This window comes from Pinus tabuliformis, chromosome 4_2 (assembly GCF_031772625.1).
Source record: "Pinus tabuliformis cultivar Carrire ecotype Pingquan chromosome 4_2, CPIR1, whole genome shotgun sequence".
Lineage (NCBI taxonomy): Eukaryota > Viridiplantae > Streptophyta > Pinopsida > Pinales > Pinaceae > Pinus > Pinus tabuliformis.
The window spans coordinates 686,423,894-686,438,969 of NC_142304.1; positions in this window are offsets into that span (position 1 = coordinate 686,423,894).

A 15,076-nucleotide genomic window follows, 5' to 3' on the forward strand; every position below is an offset into this window, starting at 1 on the left:
CCTCATCGATAAAAAGGCTTCTAAGGATCAGTTGATAACCTTTTTTCAATTCGGTTTTGGAGCTCTCTCATTATTCTCTCTCTCTCATACTCTTGGAGACAGAGTTTTCTTTGAGCACTCTTGGTGGGTGTGGCATATTTGGATTCTTGGAGAAATAAGGCAAAGGAAGAGTAGGAAAGTGCAGGAAGGTATCAATATCAACAACTACATTAGATTTGCTTGCAGGTACCGAGTTGCATGTATGTTTCCTTCAATAGTTTTGGCATGCATGGAACATGTATGTGGTTTCTTGGTTGTGATCTGTAATTGGCATGGAGGATTGCATGGATTGATAGTGGATTACCTAGCCTTGCCATTTCCTAGATATCCATGGTGATTGTGGGTTTACTTTCATAGGTTGTTTTTGGTTGGTTTTCATGTTTCCTTAGCGTGGGTTGAGTTACTAGTTCTTGGAGCCTTAGTTGGACAAACACTTTGGAGCCTTGTAACAACTTGGGTTAAGTTTCTAGTCATGTAGTCTTGGTTCGAGAAACACTCTGGAGCCTTTGGTGGGTTGAGTTACTAGTCCTAGAGATTTGGTTGGAAAAACGCTTAGGATCCTGGCGGAAATTGTGGGTTGAGTTACTAGTCCTAGAGCCTTGGTTGGAACAAACGCTCTCGAGCCCTGGATGGTTGGGATAGAGACCGATCCGATGATGGTTTTGTGATGTCCGACTGTGAGGTGGAATCATTGTTTGATGGGTTGAGGTGGATGGCCTCTGGAAGCCCTGGATGGTTTTTGACTGATGTGTTCTATGAGATCCCACATTCATGCTTGGAATATTTCATGAGGGTGAATGGTTGAAGTGAGATTTGGCTCAACGATTCTACGATTGGGTGGAACGTGGAAGTCCCATTCTGAGTTTGGATTTTGCATCATTAATGAAAGGTCATTTGTCCTTGTATTTATATGAGTATTATGATGGATTATATGTTGTTTATATGGCTGTGATTTCAAGGATAATTTTGTCCCTATTATGTTGGTTATTTACATATTTTATGATCGTAGCCATGTGTGGCCCCTCATTATGTTTTTACTTGTAATTGAATTATCAATGTATTTATGACCTAATGGATGGAATGTAAGTTGATGTGTTGAGTCATCAATGGCTATTAATGATTCTCAGCTAAGTATGAGACCCCTATGTTCAAAACTGTTAATTACACCTATAGATTACACATTTGCAATATGTTTGATGAAATGCCTGTTGTGGCTAGTAGGGGTCCAGTCAAGGTCTTGAACAAGTATTTTCTTTAGTAATATCATTTCCATGTTATTTTACTGATCTGAAGAGATGGTTCAATTCTAGGTAGTGACCTGGGCTTTGGGCTTGAAAAAGTGGCCCAAATCCCAGAGTCACTGGCATAGCACTGACAATTTTTGTCTCTGGTCACTAGTAGGCAAGCCTGTGAAAGCGACTTTGGGTTTCTGGTCGCCCTCATACCTATAACATGGGAGCGACCGAGGCTTAAGTTGTCCAAAAGTCTAGTGGGACCCCAAGGTAAGTTGTCTAAAGTATTGGATTGGTTCCTGGGAGTCCTGTGGCTGATGATTAATGTTTGTATGGTCTGTTTCCATATGTTCCACTTCTTTAATGAGACTTAGGAGGTCGAATCATATCATAGTGGCCTCTCATCGCATGTTTATCTTGGCTGGCTGGTTGCTTGGGTAGATGTGGGAGGAAGGTGTTACACTCCAGAGAAGAGACCATGCTATGACATCAAAGGCTTGGACATATTAGAGAGAAGGGTCTTCAAATACTTCATGGTAATGGTATGGTAGAAGGTGTGTCTAACTTCTCTATGGATTTTTATTTCTGTGAAAATTGTGTATATGGGAAGTAGAATCAGGTGAGTTTCCCCTATGGTGCTAAGAGGGAGAAAGTGATATTAGAGTTTATGCGCAATGATGTGTTTGGACCTATGTCAGTTCCATCACTGGGTAAGTTTGTGTACTATGTATCATTTATATATGAATTCTCAACGAATACATGGATATATTTCCTCAGGATGAAATCTGAAGTCTTTGACAGGTTTAAAAAATTTAGGGCTCTGGTGGAAAACCAAACAAAGAAGAATATAGAGGTGTCGAGGACTGTTAATTTTTGGTATGTTCTACGCTAAGAGAAATTTACTTCAATTTTTCATATTATCTCTATAACAATTCCATATTACCAATCACATCAGCATGATAGTAAAGTGCAAATAGAACATAAACATAAACAACAGAATACAAGCCAAGAAAAGAGGACACAAGATGTGGCACCAGCCAGGGACAAACCCCAATGTGGGGAAACCCTTGATCAATTATTCTTATCTTCTTCAATAGTTCAGCAGAGAGAGATAGTACAAATAAATTTGAAGTCAATACTTGACTTGCTAGAATAGGAGATCACAGATCTTCTCTAAAATGATGACACTGTCAGGTTGCATATATAATACCAAGGGCTGAATATATGCAGCAGATGATAGCTCAACAAATTACCTGGAATACTGAAGCTTTTCTTCCATAAAACTCTCCTTCCTTTATTGCTTCACTGATCATGTCAAGACTGGCCATCTGGCATCTTATATATGATGTAAGGACTGAAGCATATCTTGGAAAACCTGATCACCAGTTAGGGCACAAGCTCTGAGTGTCACAACACCCTAAACATACTCCACAATCCACCTATTTATTGCAGATAGCCTTTACACAGTTCTCCAATGAAACATTGTCTTTTAGGGTCTGAACGCAACACTTAAAGAGGCCTCCATCTACTGGCTATGGCCTACGACCTAGCTCAAAAGTTGACTGTAACTATTGTCCCTTCACACAAATATCCAAACATCCCTTACACAACAACTTCTAGCTCTTCCTTATTGTGTATTCTTCTGCCCAGCATACCAAGATCAAGAATAGCTTGATCATGCCCAAAACAGTCAATGTTGTCACCTACAACAATGTGACTTTAACGCTAATGAAATACTTCCTTTGCTGCAGCATAAGTCCACTCTTATTGCTATGTCTTAGGGTCCCTTGTAAGCTGTGATAAGGGATCTTCTAATTGTGACTTAGATATTTATATGCTTTTGATCAGGGCCTCTTCTACTGCGGCTAATAGAGCTACGTATAAGGCGTTTTATTGACAACAAATAGGAGCTTCACAAGACTTCATATGGGTCTCTCTTCATAGTAGATTAGGGCTGCCAATTAGGTCTCTCATTGTTGTGGAATAGGACCTGCGTTTAGGACATTAGGGCACCTCCAAGACATCGGTTATGTCTCCTCCTTTAGGACTGTGTTTAGGGCAGCACTAACCCTTCCTTGAGAGTGGATTAGGGCACAAATGAACAACAACTTGAACTCCTAGTTTGGACTACGTCTAGGGAATCTTATTCTACCGTGTAGAACCCTTCTTGACTACGGCCATATTATTTTCTTTCATGACTATGATTAGGGCTCTTTAGGGAAGCGTATAAGACTCCTTCATGATCCTCCATGACTGCGTCTAGATCTCATTAGGGCAGAGAATAAGTCTCCTCCATGGTCCTCCATGACTGTGTCTAGATCTCATTAGGGTAGCAAATAAGTCTCCTCCATGGCAGCGTATAGTTCTCCTCTTACATGAAAAATGATCCCCTCATAAGAATGTGGCTATGGCATCTTTAGTTCAGAGTCTAGGGCTCTCTAGGAAGACCCTTTCTTCACAACGTCTAGGGCTTCTCCCTCTAGATCTCTCTAACCACTAAACCCAAATGAGTGGAGAGAGATCATGAGTGAAGTGAGTGACAAGTGACTTGAAATCCTCTTCTATTTATAATAAAACGTTGAGGATAGGTTGGGGTAATTTGGTTGTTGGCTGACCTTGATGAATTGTCACATAACACAAATAAATTCATATCTCCATGAATACATGTCAGAATCAGATGATCTTTAGATCAATCCTACACCTCTCAGTGAGAGGAATCCAAGAAAAATATCAACTGCCATAAATAAAAATACCCACATGGAGTTTGGCCCTAGTTTCCAATTTTAACACTCCTTGTCAACTAGGGAGAACTCCATCTGCTAATCCATCTGCGAGTCTGTACTATCTCTGCCATTAGTGCCCTACACTACTTTTCTCTTTTGTACTCTGTTGAACTATGAAGAATAAGAAGTGATCGAGAATGTACCATACCATTCTCTACTGACATGATGTTAGTCCCATATAAAGAGAGTGTTTCATACCACTCTTACTGATCCGAAATCAGTTCCAAATAAAGAGTGTCTCATACCACTCTTACTGATCCGAAATCAGTTCCAAATAAAGAGAGTGTTTCATACCACTCTCACTGATCCGAAATCAATTCCAAATAAAGAGAGTGTCTCATACCACTCTTACTGATCCGAAATTAGTTCCAAATAAAGAGAGTGTTTCATACCACTCTTACTGACCCGAAGTCAGTTCCAATTGATCTCAGATCAATATCATCCTAGCATAGGGAGTGTTATCATCCAAAAATTCTCAAAACATCATTGTGTCAACTTTGCTTTTGGTCATGATTTCAAGGAGGTCTACAAGTCATTTTAGTCTTGATAAATGGGTAGGTGATAGGTTAAGAGTCTCATTTTCATATCAAAATAAAGTTAAATCAGCCTTATTCCATGTCCTAGAAGTTTCACATGCTGTTTAGAACCCATATATTTAACCATTTTGAAAACTGTGTTGAAAAAAGAGCATACACAACAGTTTTGTAGCGCGCTACGAAACTGTTGAAGGTGAACTTTTAGCACTTTTTTCTATTTTTAGTAGTCAACTTCCAAGGGGGTTCCTGAGCAATTGAAAACTCATTTTTGAAAACTGAAAGATATTTTTCTTCCTAACATACTTAAATACAAAAACCACTCTCATTTTATTTAAATTCATTATGAGGTGGGAGAAATGGATGACCTAACTTGCACTACAAAACTGTTGAAAGTCATTGAGAGAAAAAATCTGTTTTCTAGTTTTAGTAGTTCACTTCATGAACAATTTCTAGTCAAATTCAAAAATAGTTTAGAATTATGAAAGAGGTTTCTCTTCATAAAATCTCCAGATATAATAACCTCTCTCACTTTCCTCAAAATTATTACCAGTGAGAGAAACAAGGCTTTCTTTGAAGCCATATTTTCAGAAATCAGAATTTTCCAGTTTTACAAATGTTGTTCAAAGACAGTTTCTGAATAGTTAGGTCACGGATCAGCAGGGTTTGTAACAATGTTGGACGCATCATAAAGGTCGAAGACATGGATTACCAGCTGTCAAAGAATGTATTTAAGTCTTAGATAAGGTTGTTAAAACATGTTTTAGGAGTTTCACTCCTATTTGTATTAGGACTCCTAAAAGACAGTTAGTTGTCAGTTTGTAATTAAGAGTTTCTTTTATGAGTAGATAGGTGTCAATTTTAGAAATTCAAATTCTCCTAAACATGGATCATAGAATCCAAGGTTGTAAAGACTCTATATGAAGCATGAGGTCGAATTTCTCAAGGTTGGCATTTGTATTAGCAAAATAAGTTGTGTTATGGGAGCAGACTGTGTGTTTTTTCAACTTAATACAGAGATTAGTTTTATTACTCAAGATTCACAAGGGGTTTATGTGTTAGATGTTTCTATGGCCTTTTCCAATTACTTATTTGCATTGGTATGAGCATGTGTTACTTATAATTCATTGGAAAATGCTCTAACTTCCTTCACATGCTTGTAGACTGTGTTTATTCACTATGTTACTGTTTTAATTATAAACCTAAACTCCAAGTGCCTTGACTTCCATGTTTAGCTGATTATGATGTTTTGTTGAAGACTACTTTGACTCCATGGCCCAATAGATGTTTGCTAATCTGTAATTCAACTAGTTATACATTTTTGTCCATTTTTATGTAAATGCTAGGAAGGGACTGATATATACAGAGGCAGTTTATCTTTTCTGAAGCTGAGATTTCTTAGTGTACTTCAGTGAGCTTTATATTTTATCTTTGATATGTTTTACTTCCATATTCTTAACGCTTATTACTCATAATTCATTGAGGAACATGCTATGACTTCCTTTAAGTGTTAAACTATGGTGAATCGAGTTCTTGGGTCCTATCTTTGGATGTTTTTCTTCAATGTTCTAATACTTATCACTCAGACTTCAAGGTTATTCATGCTCTGACTTCCTTTAAGTATTAAACTTTGATGAATCACTTATAATACTTTCCTTTTGAATAACTTGATGTATCATTACTCAGAATTCATGCTCACATGCTCTGACTGATATGAACTTCAAGTTATTGAGACTTTCCTGAATGTGTTACTCTTTCATTGAAGTATATACAAGCCCCAGTTTTATAAGAAGAGCTATTTGTTATCTTTATCTCTGTTACTGACTCCATAGCCCAATGGTAGCAAGTCTCCATCTTTCAACCTATAAACATATAAAATCACAAACCATAGAGTTAACCATCTATATATATATTTAATCAATATCATTAACCCTTGAGAGAGCCCTCTCAGGCTGAGGAGGCTAAGCCTCAGCCAAAAGATTGGTTTGAAATAGTTACACTAAGATTGACTTGATAAGCAGCCTATCAGGGTCCTATTTTGGTGATAACATTTTGGTGCGTCTACCGAGAGCTTGAAGATTACTCATTCCTGAAATCAAGAAGCTGAACTTCTGAAGGTAGCAGGAGCTCAGGAAGCTGTTTGAGGATGCATCTACCTTGGTGACTCCACACATCAAATAACAAATTGGAAGGTGACTCCACTGCTAGAAGAGTAGCTTGATGAAGTTTCAAGATGAGTGCCATTACAAGAACGAATGACAGGTATGCCCCTATGAATCAATTTCATATCCCTAGTTTTCCAAATCCTATGCCAAAGGTCGAATGGTTAGATGATCTTCCAATATTCAAAGATGAAAATAAAGACAATGCTGCTCTTCATTTGGTTAGGTTCCATATGCATGTACACAGTCTTAAGGTTCAGTTCCCTGAAGATTGTCTCATGAAGATGTTAATGACCACTTTAGAAGGAAAAGCATGGTCTTGGTATAAAGGTTTGGAAATTGGTTCATTATATTCTCTTGCTAATTTCCATGATGTATTATATGAGATGTATAAAGAGTGTCATCCCTCCTTATTGCTGGTCAAAGATTGTTGTAAACATTCTATGAGTTTTATTCAATATTTGGAGGATTGTTATGATGGTGATGAATTCATGGATGAAGAAATTTTAGAGGCTCTTCATAACAATACATTTCAACACCAAGAAGAAAGGATAACATCCCATAAAATGCGACATGAAAATCAGTAGGGGTTTACTTATGAAGACCATGTTACATCCTTTGAGATTAATGTAAAGATGCATAAAACTTGCCAGTCTTTTGATCACAAAGATTATGAAAATCATTGCAAACACTAAGAAGAAATACTGGAAGATAGCTTTTATAACCCTCAGGCAGAGGAAAAGGTTGATTTTTATGTCATACTTTGTAGCAGCTTACATCAAAGAATGATCATAATAATGAGGAAAATTATATTGTTTTTGGGAATCATTCAGAAAAGAAGTTGGATAGCATATCAAAGGAATTTTGTGTGGCTGAGAATAAGTTGTCTGAAGATATAGAATGTTATGAGAATCATCAAACTAATAATGTCTTTTTTGACCCTATAGCTGATTAAATGGAAAAGATTTACTGTTCAGATTTCCAGTTATATTTTCATCTTGAAGATCAGTTATATCTCATGCTGACTCAGTTATTTCAGTATCATGTTTATTTTTGCTTCAAGCACAGTCAAGAGATTCAATTGTCAGATTAGATCAATGACTGACTTCATTGGAAGTTTCATGTTCCTTGAGCTATAAATGGAGGTTGCAGTTGATAGGGTAGGTAGGAGTGTGTGAATAAGCTCAAAGTTGACTGAGCATCTTTTCAGTAGATACAGATTTGTTTCTTCTGCAGTGATCATCAAGCTTGAGCCCGAGGTGAAGGCCATTAAAGCTTGGGGAGCAGATTGGGTAGAATTTCATAGTTTTATTATAAAGGATGGATAGTAGCACTGGAGCTACTGGTTCTTAGTGTACCACTAGGGCACACTATCCCTAGTGGAGCCACTGTTATCATCCAAAAATTCTCAAAACATCATTGTGTCAACTCTGCTTTTGGTTATGATTTCAAGGAGGTCTAAAAGTCATTTTAGTCTTGATAAATGGGTAGGTGATAGGTTAAGAGTCTCATTTTCATATCCAAATAAAGTTAAATCAACCTTATTCCATGTCCTAGAAGTTTCACACGCTGTTTAGAACCCATATCTTTAACCATTTTGAAAATTGTGTTGAAAAAAGAGAATACACATAAGTTTCATAGCGCGCTACGAAACCGCTGAAGGTGAACTTTTAGCACTTTTGCCTGTTTTTAATAGTCAACTTCCAAGGGGGTTCCTAAGCCATTGAAAACTCATTTTTGAAAACTGAAAGAGGTTTTTCTTCCTAACATACTTAAATACAAAAGACTCTCTCAGTTTTTTTAAATTAATCATGAGGTGGTAGAAATTGATGACCCAACTTGCGCTACAAAACTACTGAAAGTCATTGAGAGAAAAACTCTATTTTCTGGTTTTAGTAGTTCACTTCATGAACAGTTTCTGGCCAAATTCAAAAGTATTTTAGAATTATGAAAGAGGTTTCTCTTAATAAAATCTCCAGCTATAATAACCTTTCTCACTTTCCTCAAAAGTGTTACTAGTTGAGAGAAACAAGGCTTTCTTTGAAGCCATATTTCCAAAAATCAGAATTTTCCAGTTTTACAAATGTTGTTCAAAGACAGCTTCTAGACAGTTAGGTCACGGATTAGCAGGGTTGGTAACAATGTTGGAGGAATCATAAAGGTCAAAGAAATGGATTAGTAGCTGTCAAAGTATGTATTTAAGTCTTAGATAAGGTTGTTAAAACATGTTTTAGGAGTTTCACTCCTATTTGTATTAGGACTCCTAAAAGACAATTAGTTGTCAGTTTGTAATTAAGAGTTTGTTTTATGAGTAGATAGGTGTCAATTTTGGAAATTCGAATTCTACTAAGCATGGATCATAGAATCCAAGGTTGTAAAGACTCCATATGAAGCATGAGGTCGAATTCCTCAAGGTTGGCATTTGTATTAGCAAAAGAAGTTGTGTTATGGGAGCAGACAATGTGTTTTTTCAACTTAATACAGAGATCAATTTTATTACTCAAGATTGACAAGGGGTTTATGTGTTTGATGTTTATATGGCCTTTTCCAATTACTTATTTGTAGTGGTATGAGCATGTGTTACTTAGAATTCATTAGAAAATGCTCTAACTTCCTTCACATGCGTGTACTCTGTGTTTATTCACTGTGTTACTGTTTTACTTATAAACCTAAACTCCAAGTGCCTTGACTTCCATGTTTAGTTGATTATGATGTTTTTTTGAAGACTACTCTGACTCCATGGCCCAATAGATGTTTGCTAATCTGCAATTCAACTAGTTATACATTTTTGTCCATTTTTATGTAAAGGCTAGGAAGGGACTGATATATACAGAGGCAGTTTATCTTTTCTGAAGCTGAGATTTCTTAGTGTACTTCAATGAGCTTTATCTTTTATCTTTGATATGTTTTACTTCCATAGTCTTAACTCTTATTACTCATAATTCATGGAGGAACATGCTATGACTTCCTTTAAGTGTTAAACTATGGTGAATCGAGTTCTTGGGTCCTATCTTTGGATGTTTTTCTTCAATGTTCTAATACTTATTACTCAGACTTCAAGGTTATTCATGCTTTGACTTCCTTTAAGTATTAAACTTTGATGAATCACTTATACTACATTCCTTTTGAATAACTTGATGTATCATTACTCAGAATTCATGCTCACATGCTCTGACTTATATGAACTTCAAGTTATTGAGACTTTCCTGAATGTGTTACTCTTTCATTGAAGTATATACAAGCCCCAGTTTTATAAGAAGAGCTATTTGTTATCTTTATCTCTGTCACTGACTCCATAGACCAATGGTAGCAAGTCTCCATCTTTCAACCTATAAACATATAAAATCACAAACCATAGAGTTAGCCATCTATCTATATCTTTAATCAATATCATTAACCCTTGAGAGAGCCCTCTTAGGCTGAGGAGGCTAAGCCTTAGCCAAAAGATTGGTTTGAAATAGTTACATTGAGATTGAATTGATGAGCAACCTATCAGGGTCCTATTTTGGTGATAACAGGGAGTATGGTAGTACATGATGTGTCCATCGGTAGTACTATGGTCCCTATCCTCATTTCCCTACTCATTGGCTAGATGAGAGGTACTTCCCATGAGTCCCAGATTGCATGGGTAGGATGTCTTAGTAGGAGAAGGATGAACCACTCATCATGCCTACATGTCACCATGGGGTATCCTAGGGGAAGTCTAAACCACTCACCCTGCAAACAAAAAATCACTAGGGGAAGGCTGAACCACTCACCCTACGATTGTGACTTAGCAGGAGAAGGATGAACCACTCATCCTGACTACATAGGACACCACTAGGGGAAGGCTGAACCACTCACCCTATGGTTGCTCATCCCTCCAAGAAGTACCCCATGACCCCTGGAGCTCCCAGAGCTCAAAGTCCATATCATATAGGACCCTCAGGAGAGGGTCTCTCCACAACTCTTATTCATTCTTAGAAAGTCAAGAATTTGACCTTTCCCAAGGGCTTCATCTAAATATTGACGACTTGCACATCAGTCTCAATGTGATGGAGCCTTATTTGTCCTTGATGTACCACATCCCAGATAAAGTGGTACCTAATTTCTATATGCTTGGAGCGATCATAGAACACATGATTCCTCAACAATCGAATCCCCCTCTGGTTGTCACAGAAAATCACGATGGTATCCAACACGTGTCCAAACAGCTCACAAAAGAGCTTCCACAACCAGACAACTTCACAGGAGGTCATACTCTCACCTATGTATTCGGCCTCAGCGGTGCTCAAAGAAACTATCTTCTGCTTCCTGCTCATCTAGGATATCGAAGTAGAACCAAAAGAGAACCAACATCCATAAGTGCTCTTGTGATGATCCACACTACTTGCCCAATCAACATCAGAATAAAAATACAGCCTCACAACTCCAGTAGTGTATCTCAATCCATGAGTGATTGTGCCCTGAAGATATCTCAGAAGATTCTTGGCACCAATACAATGCAAGAGATGAGGCTTAGCCATACGTTGGCTCAACATTCTAACTGCAAAACATATATCCGGACTGGGGTTCACCAAGAACATCATTGCTACTATGAGTTGAAGAAACTCAGAGGTATTTCCCAAATCAGGCCTGACAGCACTACCACATAACTTCTTAAAGTTAAGCTCCATCGAGGTAGTCACGAACTTGTAGTCCACCATTCCAAATCCAAAATCCAACTCCCTCTTACTTTTGCAAATGAGAGAGTCAACACCTGTCAGAAAGAGGTCGTCCACATCAAGTACCAATATGAGAGGTCTATTATCCACAACCTTAAAGAAATGGTTTGGATCGGCTTCACTCCTAGTGAATCTCAACTTCATCAAATAGTTGACAATCCTCTCACACCAAGCCTGGGGTGCTTGCTTTAAATCATAGAGAGCTTTCTTCAACCTGCATACATGATATTCTTGATCATGAATCTCAAACCCCTCAGGTTGTTCCATATATGTGGTCTTGCTATTACATGAGGGGAATGGTCCCCTTGTAATATCTCTTGTGGTACATCTCAGACATGTACCTTCATGCTCTTCTTTGAATTCAAGCATCCCTATCACCATGTATCTCACATTGGGTAGGGCCTTACAATGAACATGGGCAGACCTCTCGTGCCATTGAAGAGATGTGTCATATGACATGGTCCCCATTAGACGTCCTGCAACTTGATACAAATTTCCAACCCTGAACCCAAGAGTAAAAGCATCTTTAAAATTCCTTTTCCAAGCACGCACCTTTCCATCGATGAATGCCACCTTGTAACCTTCCCTACACCCTTTACGGGATATGTGGCATCGTTTCCAAGAATAATCTCCAAGTTTGTTTCCTTCTCTATCAAATTAGAGAGAGATTCCTTGTATCTGGTGAAGTGCCTTGAGGAACCACTATCAATAAGCCAATTTCCCAACGAGTCCAGAGGAAAGATAGAGGAGAGGGACGATATAAAATAATAGTATTTTTGCTTATCATAAACTACATTTGATTATTCATACCTGGAGTTTCTTGCTTTCTTGGAGGGTTGGCCATTTCCTTGATGTCCTGCATTCCTTTTTGCTTTTCCATTGTACCTTTCATTCCTTCGATCATTGAATATGCCCTTAGAATGATTGTGATCATCGTCATGTGATGTGTCCCTTCTATTTGGACACTCCCTCACATAATGGCCAAACTTATTGCAAGCAAGTCATCTTCCTTTCCTTCCACCCTTAGATCCAGACTCTCCATTGAAGTGATATTTAGGTAGGCCACTAGATGCTTGTCAATGGAATCTCTTCCCCACTTCGACTCCACCCTTGGTGTATTTTTTATTTGGAGTAATCAGTGCATTTGATGGGGCCTTAGGGATTTTACCCTTCACTTAATCCAATACTTCTTGCTCTTCTACTTCAGCTGGGAAGTGGGATGAGGAACCCATTGAGCCTTTGACCTTCACCAACTGCCTTTGGTGATTTCTTTTTCAATTTTTCTTGGGCTTTGTCTTCACCTCACCTTTGATACCATGTTAATTTTTGGTATGTTCTATGCTAAGAGAAATTTACTTCAATTTTTCATATTAGCTCAATACCAATTCCAGAATAGCAATCACATCAGCATGATAGTAAAGTGCAGATAGAACATAAACATAAACAACATAACACAAGCCAAGACAAGAGGACACAAGATGTGGCACCAACCAAGGAAAAACCCCAATGTGGGGAAACCCTTGATCAATTCTTCTTATATTCTTCAATAGTTCAACAGAGAGAGAGTAAAAATACATTTCGAAGTAAATACTTGACTTGCCAAAATAGGAGATCACAAATATTCTCCGAAACGATGACACAATGAGGTTGAAGATATGACACCAAGGACTAAATATATGCAGCAGATGATAGCTCAACTAATTACCCAGAATAATGAAGCTTTCCTTCCATAAAAATCTCCTTCCTTTGTTGCTTCACTGATCATGTCAAGACTGGCCATTTGGCATCTTATATATTTTTGTAAGGACTGAAGCATATCTTGGAAAACCTGATCACTGGTTAGGGTACAATCTCTGAGTGTCACAACACCCTAAACATACTCCACATCCCACCTATTTACTGTGGATAGCCTTCACACATTTCTCCAATGAAACGATGTCTTATAGGGTCTGAACGCAACACTTAAAGAGGCCTCCAACTACTGGATGTGGCCTGCGACCTAGCTCATAAGTTGAATATAACTATTGTCCTTTCACAGAGAGATCAAAACAACCCTTACAGAGTAGCCTCTAGCTCTTCCTTATTGCATATTCTTATCCCCAACATGCCGAGATCAAGAATAGCTTGATCATGCCCAAAACAGTCAATGCTGTCACCTACAGCAATGTGACTTATCATTGATGAAATACTTCCTTTTGCTGTGGCATAAGTCCACTCTTCTTGTTGTGTCTTAGGGTTCCTTGTAAGCTATGATAAGGGCTCTTCTAACTACAACTTAGATCTTTATATGCTTCTAATTAGTGCCTCTTCTACTGCAGCTAATAGAGCTATGTATAAGGCTTTTCTTGATAGCAAATAGGAGCTTCACAAGACTTCATATGGGTCTCTCTTAACAATAGATTAGGGCTTCCGATTAGGTCTCTTGTTACTGTGGAATAGGGCCTACGTTTAGGACATTAGGGCACCTCCAAGACAATGGTTATGTCTCCTCCTTTAGGACCATGTTTAGGGCAACATTAGCCCTTCCTTGACAGTGGATTAGGCCACAAATGAACATCAGCTTGAACTCCTAGTTTGGACTGCGTCTAGGGAATCTTATTCTACCGTGTAGAACCCTTCTTGACTACGGCCATATTATTTTCTTTCATGACTATGATTAGGGCTCTTTAGGGAATCGTATAAGACTCCTTCATGATCCTCCATGACTGCGTCTAGATCTCATTAGGGCAGAGAATAAGTCTCCTCCATGGTCCTCCATGACTGTGTCTAGATCTCATTAGGGTAGCAAATAAGTCTCCTCCATGGTAGCGTATAGTTCTCCTCTTACATGCAAAATGATCCCCTCATAAGAATGTGGCTATGGCATCTTTAGTTCAGCGTCTAGGGCTCTCTAGGAAGACCCTTTCTTCACAACGTCTAGGGCTTCTCCCTCTAGATCTCTCTAACCACTAAACCAAAATGAGTGGAGAGAGATCATGAGTGAAGTGAGTGACAAGTGACTTGAAATCCTCTTCTATTTATAATAAAACGCTGAGGATAGGTTGGGGTAATTTGGTTGTTGGCTGACCTTGATGAATTGTGACATAACACAAATAAATTCATATCTCTATGAATACATGTCGAAATCGAATGATGTTTAGATCAATCCTACACCTCTCAATGAGAGGAATCCAAGAAAAATATCAACTACCATAAATAAGAAGACCCACATGGAGTTTGACCCTAGTTTCCAATTTTAACAAGGACTGATAATGGTGGAAGAAGGAATTTGAAGAGTTTTATAAGAAGTGTGGTATAACATGACAAAAGACTACTCCATACACACCTTGGAAAAATGGAGTTGTATAAAGAATGATCAGGATGTTGATGGAAAAGAAAAGAAGCATGCTCAGTGGTGTCGAGTTAGGATAGGAATTCTGGGCAGAGGCAGTGGAGACTGCATGTTACCTGGTTAATAGATCACTTTCATCAGTGTTGGAGGATAAGACTCCACATGAGGTATAGACTGGTAATAAACCCTCTCTTTCACATCTGAGGGTATTTGGATGTGATGCATATGTACTTGTTCCAAAGGAGAAAAGTACCGAGTTTGATAGTAAATCTAAAAGGTGCATCTTTATAGGG